The following is a 6,755-nucleotide window of genomic DNA, read 5'->3' on the forward strand; positions in this document are numbered from 1 at the left end:
TAATGTGTCCATTAGTGCCGGTTCCAGCGGCTAGGCGGGCGGACATCATTAGTACTGGTTCATGGTGAACCTTTAGCACCGGTTCATGCCACGAACCGGTACTAAAGTGAGTGGTGGTAGGATGTTGTCAGTCCGGGGCCCCTCCAGCATCTTTAGTACCGGGTCGTATCACGAACCGGTACTAAAGGTCGTCCTACATAGACCCTTCGTCCACCCGAGCTCGCTCTGTTCTTCCCCTTTCCCCTCTCCTCTCTGTTCTTTTCCCTCTTCCTCTCAAGCTCATCACACATTTTGCTCAAAATTTGTCAAGATTTGAAGGCCCCCATCCATTCAAATGATCACAAAGGTTAGCAACTTTATCCTTTCATCTCTCATTGCTAGATTAGCTCATGCAATGCTTTATATAGTGATTGATTTTTGAGTTTAGTAATTTGGGAGGAATTATATATGTGTGTTGGTATTTGATTTATATGCAATTTGAGGTAAAAAAATAACACTTAGTTTGCATATGTAGGTGTGGTTTACTTAGTGCCTTCTAAATCTTCGTCGTAACCACCGTCAATCGCCCGCAATGTCCCGTCGCCGGCACCACTTTGTGGTGACCCTCTTGTTCATGAAGTTTTATATAACAAATTGATGTTTGTGTGATTTGGATATATAGTTACTCATATAATTATCTTACCCATACATTGTTTGTTATACATAGTGCCATGGTTTTGATATCCGTCCCCGTCGGCCCTCATCCAGGTTATGATTCGGATGTGGTATATTCTCTTTTAAAACTATTCATTGCATTTCATGTTTATGACAAATTATGCCCATCAAGTTGACATAGATATTTGTATGTAGGAGGTAGTTGAACCGAAAATTCCAACCGACCCTATTGTCGAGAGGTTAAATTTAGTTGAAAGAGAAAACGAGGATTTGAAGGAAAAATTGAAAAGAATTGAGGGGGAGAAGATGGAATTGGAGTTTCATGTTGCCGATGTCGTCGATGATCACAAGATTAAGATGGAGAAAATGCGCTTGAAGATTAGAAACATTAGAAAATATGCCATTCATAGTGAAGCTTGGTATCATTATGCTGTTGGATCAATTTTTATCTTAGTTGCGATCTTGATCGCATTTGTTTTTGCATTTAAATTCTTTAGCTAGAGAGTTATTTGTTTGTTGCATTTAAGTGTTGTATGATCTTTATGTCTGAACTTTATGTATTGTATTAATTTGGTGTTTTCGGTGCTGTGTATTGAAGATGAGCCGACAATGGATGTACGATGACCGATGCTCTCCCGAGTTCATTAATGACGTGCGTACTTTTCTGCTTGCGGCTAAGGCAAACAAGCGGATGGATGGTTTTATGCCTTGTCCATGTGCTGGCTGGAAGAATGGTCACAATTACTCTACGTCAAGAACCATTCACGTCCACCTGTTTGAGTCTGGTTTCATGCCCCACTATAATGTTTGGACCAAGCACGGAGAAAGAGGGGTTATGATGGAAGACAATGAAGAAGAAGAGGACGACGACAGCTATCCTGGCCATGGGTTCTCTGAATATGATGATACAACAATGAGGGAAGAAGTTGAGCCGGTAATGCGGGAAGAAGCTGAGCCGGCAATGCGGGAAGAAGCTGAAGAAGAGGCATCGGATGAGCCCATTGATGATTTAGGTCGGGCCATTGTCGATGCAAGAGAAACTGCACAAGTGATTTGGAGGAGAAGAAGTTGCAGCACATGTTAGAGGATTACAAAAAATTATTGTACCCGAATTGCGTAGGTGAAAAGAAAAAGCTGGGCACCACACTGGAATTGCTACAATAGAAGGTAGAGAATGGTGTATCTGACAAGAGATTTGAAAAGTTGCTGGTAATGATAAAGAATATGCTTTCAAAGGACAACGAATTGCCCGAGAGTACGTATGAAGCAAAGAAGGTTGTCTACCCTCTAAAGTAGAGTTAGACGGAGGGGCTTGTGCCTCGTCTACCGGAGGTGCTGCGCGGTCCCTGGACGCTGGCCGCGGCTGCCGGGAAAGGCCTGAATGTTTTCGCGGTTGGCAACAAAATGCACCGCCTAGATGAGCCGGTTTATGGAGTCAGACAGCACTGGACTTGGGACACCATCCCGTCACCACTGCCCTTCCGTGTCCACGACATCGATTCTAGCGCAGTACACCCAGAGGGAGCAGGGGGCACGCTGTTCGTGTCTGTGGGCCACTCAGGCTGGAAGAAAGATACATCGTCAGATTCAAAGGCTGAGTACCCCTCAGACAGCGACGACACTATTAGCCTGACAAGATCATACGAGGGCTCCTCCAGTACCCGTACCCCTGAAACATTCTCCTACATGGGGGCGGCAAATGGAGGCACCACGGCGAGTGGGACCTGCCATTTCATGGCCAGGGCCACTACGACGGCGAGCTGGAGGCATGGGTGGGACTCCACAAGATATTTCATCACACCCAGCAGCTGGCGGATGGCTACCTCTCCTCGTGCGATGTCGCGTCTCCGGATGGGTGCCTTGCGCAACCGGCCTGGAAGCTTTGCTCTGAGAGGTTGTTCGACCCTGATGATGATTGGCACATCGGTGCTACTCTTGTGTATATGGGTGACAACAATTACTGCCTCGTCAAGCTAGTGGCACATGAGAGATTCAAGAAAAGGCGTCGTCTGTGCGTCGGCCACAAGTGTGCAGTCCGCCTGACCATTTTCCGTCTCAGGTATGGCAAGAATGGCCAGCTCACAATCACCGCACGCCGACCCGATCGCACATACCTCTTCCCTAGATTTGGTAACAACACCGAGGTGAGGGCATTCTGGATGTGATTGAGGTGTATGTATGCTTCCACGTGTTAATTAAGTAGCTAGCTATTCGGGGCGGAAACAAACTGGAATATTTGCTGTAATTTCCAAGGTCGGATGGTACTTGTTAAATATTTATGTTTATTTTTCAGTGCACCACATCTCTCCTAATATATAGACATGATCGAGTTTCAAATGTTCAGTTTTTGAAAATTTTCTTCTCTGCGCAAAGTTATGCAACAATCTAAGACCCTGTTTGTTTCAAGGGACTCATTGGTTTTGGGACTTAAAAAAGTCCCTATAAGTCCCATCTAAACCAAACAGAAGGGACTTATAGGGACTTAAAGTGGTGATTTGGGACTTATCAAGAAAGACTCTCAGGCAGGAGCTTATTGGGACTTTTCCATCGATTCCCCTGCCCCGCACCGCTCCTGCCCCGCATCGCTCCTTCCCCGCCCCGCATCGCTCCTGCCCCGCTTCGCTTCTTCCGCCGCCGCCCCCAATACCCAAAACCGCCGCCGCCCCCAGTACCCAGAATCGTCGCCGCCATGGCCGACGATGAGGAGGACCGGATCCCCTTCTTGTCTCATTTCCACGCGCATCATCAGGCATCGCAGGGCTCATCCGCTGGGGGAAATCTCGGGAGGGGAATGGGATTCTTGGATCTCAATCACAACGTCGACGACTTCCCGGAGTTGGGCTCGTACCAGCAACTCCTCTTCAACCAGTCTGCCGGCCATGGTCTTCCTCCTACTGGACCTGGTCGTGGGAGGCCCGTGTCTCAGGGCGGACCAGGACGAGCACGGTCTCTGAACTTCGGAGGCCGAGCCGGCTCTCACCTGCGTCCATTCGTCGCCCCGGGCGTAGCTGCCGTTGAGGGAGGCGTGATAGGGCGTGGGAGGACCGTGTCGCAGGTCACCGGACGCGGTGTAGGTCGAGCCCATGGGTCCTCGTCGGCCGGCAGTAGAGGAAAAGCTGCGGGGAAGCAACGTGTGTCGTCAACTGCTGCATCTTCAGAAGATGTCGATGAGAATGAAGGCTTTGAAGATGAAGATGAGGATTTTGCTTTTGGAGAGGTAAAATTCTGATTGGTATACATAGTTAGCTTTCTGTCACAGGGTGCAAATTCATCTTCTTTATATGCTAGCTAATTGTGTGTACAATGGTATACCTTGGTGTAGAATTTGAACCAGCTTGATTCTACTTTTGTTTGAATTGTGTACTTGTTATTTTTTGTTTAGAAAAACATTGCCAAGGCTGATTGGACAGACGAGATTACTGTATTTTGTAACATCGCCTGTGAGGAAGCTAGGGATGAGCACTGTGTGAATGGTACTTGGACAAGTAGAGCCTACAATAACATGAAGAAAAAAATTATCAGCGTGCTGGCCTCCTCCATACTACCAAGCAATTCAAAAATTGCATAACTAGACTCAAGAGCCACTATACTGCTTGGGTGTGGTTGGGGCAGCAAACAGGTTGTGGCCGTACTGGAGATGGAGCTATAACCGCATCGAATGAGTGGTGGAAAAAAGTAATTAAGGTACATACATTATTCTGCAAAATACATCTGAATTGCTCACACTTGGTTACATTATTTAGCCTTGTCCTAATTACCTAACTAATGTTGCAGGAGAGACCAGATGTTAGAAAATTCAAGGGTGGCAATCCTGAGTATTTGGATATGCTAATAGAGCTATTTCAAGGTGTGGCAGTTGAAGGATCATCAGCTTATGTGCCCATAGATGAAGATGAAGAAGAATATGTTGTTGCCGATGATGGGAATGAGGAGAGTCCAATGAGCACCACCAGCAGGAAGAGGGGAAGCAGCGGCGGTGAACAGTCAGCTTCAAGCCCAAGCAAGAAACACAAGAGCCCAATGGTGAAACTAATGACAGGGCTCATCAATACTATGAATAGTGAGAACACTTCTGACATGATCACTGAATATGCAAACAAAAGGCGGGAAGCAAAGGACAAGGCAAAAGAGAAGAAAGCAAACAACACTAAGGAATCCATTACTCATTGTCAAATGTTGGCAGTTAAATGTGGTGCAGAAGAAACAAGTGTTGAGTACTTCATGGCAACTCAACTGTTTGCAGATGAGGCAAACAGAGTCATATTTCAGAACATTTCAAGTGATCAGGCTAGACTGACTTGGTTGAAGAGGTGGTGCATGATGAAGAAGTTGTCCTAGTGTAGTAGTGATCTTGTTTGTCCTTTTTCTAATTTATGTAATGGACCTGTATTGTGTGACTGTGTGTCCTTTTTAAATGATCATTGCATGTTACTGTGTCTCCTTTTTCATGCATGTACTAATGTTTTCAAGTTGAAGAGGTGGTGCATGATGAAGAAGTTGTACTAATGTTTGCATGTTTCGGGATGATGACAGCAGTGTTGATGGAATCAGCAGTGATGATGGGAGCAGCAGTGATGATGAAGCACTGATGTTGTTCATGCACCAAAAAAGGAAGAGAAGAATGATGCAGATGGCCTGCTTGATTGGTATGTACTACTTGGACTCTTACGGTAACAAAGGACCTAGAAGAGTACCAATACAGACTGGGCATGATTGGGTTATGACAACACTAGGCAACGAAACTGCTTGTTACAACATGTTTAGAATGCACAGACCAGTGTTTGAGAAATTGCATAGTGTGCTTGTTGATTCCTATGGTTTGAAGTCCACTAAAAAATGTCATCAGTTGAGTCTCTAGGCCTGTTTCTTTGGATAGTAGGTTCCCCTCAATCTGTAAGACAAGCAGAAAACAGATTTGTTAGGTCATTGGAGACAATTGTAAGGAAGTTTGATAAGGTTTTGTTATGTCTGATCAAGCTTGCAAAAGACATCATCAGGCCAGTAGATCGTCAATTCAGAACTGTGCATTCCAAATTAAGATCTAGAAAGTATGCACCATTTATGGATAATTGCATTGGTGCAATAGATGGGACACACATACAAGTTGTGGTACCACTTGCCACTGCTGCCCAGCATAGGAATAGACATAAGGAGAAGAGTCAGAATGTGATGTGTGTGTGTGACTTTGATATGAGATTCACATTTGTCCTAGCTGGTTGGCCAGGATCAGTGCATGACATGAGGGTCTTCAATGATGCCCGATCCAGATTTGGTGACAAGTTTCCAAAACCTCCACCTAATAAGTTTTATCTTGTGGACTCAGGGTACCCAAATAGACCGGGTTATCTTGCACCATTCAAGGGTTTAACCTATCATTTCCAGGAGTATCGTGATGGCACAATGCCTAGAGGAAAAAAGGAACACTTCAATTTCACCCATTCTTCACTTAGAAATGTCATCGAGAGGTGTTTTGGAGTCTTGAAGAACAAGTGGAGGATTTTGTTTCACTTGCCTAGTTATCCACAGCAGAAACAAAGCAAAATCATTGTGGCTTGCATTGCACTGCACAATTTTATTAGACAAAGTCAACTCCCTGATATAGAATTCGACAAGTGTGATCAAGATGAAAATTATGTACCATTGGCTATGCCAACGACCACAAAAAATGATTCAACAAATGAGATGGACAGTGCTGCTATGAATCAATTCAAGAGCTTGGATCGCTGATGGGTTGTGGTCCTTGAAACAACAATGATATGAACAAGTGTTGTTTGCTTATGTAATTTCTTTTATCTCGATTGTTATGTACTCTCTCTTATTTTTGTTCTTATGAACAAGTGTTAATCGTTTGTATGAACAAGTGTTATGAACAAGTGTTGTTTGCTTATGTAATTTCTTTTATCTCAGTTCTTATGTACTCTCTCTTATTCTGGTTCTTATGAACAAGTGTTAATCGTTTGTATGAACAAGTGTTGTGAACAAGTGTTATTTCGGTTGTCACTATTCTGTAATTCGTTTGTATGAACAAGGGTTATGTGAACAAGTGTTTTATCAACTTATAAGTCCCTGCAAACAAACAGGTAGGGACTTATGACTTATAA

At 44.5% G+C, this 6,755-nt stretch overlaps 1 pseudogene; it reads left to right on the forward strand.

The window, feature by feature from the left end:
- Positions 1-5,167: 5,167 nt before the first annotated feature.
- LOC147992553 (uncharacterized) lies at positions 5,168-6,409 on the forward strand (annotated as a pseudogene).
- Positions 6,410-6,755: the final 346 nt, after the last annotated feature.

This window comes from Triticum urartu, chromosome 1A (assembly GCF_056163025.1).
Source record: "Triticum urartu cultivar PI428250 chromosome 1A, HENAU_Tu73, whole genome shotgun sequence".
Taxonomy (NCBI): domain Eukaryota; kingdom Viridiplantae; phylum Streptophyta; class Magnoliopsida; order Poales; family Poaceae; genus Triticum; species Triticum urartu.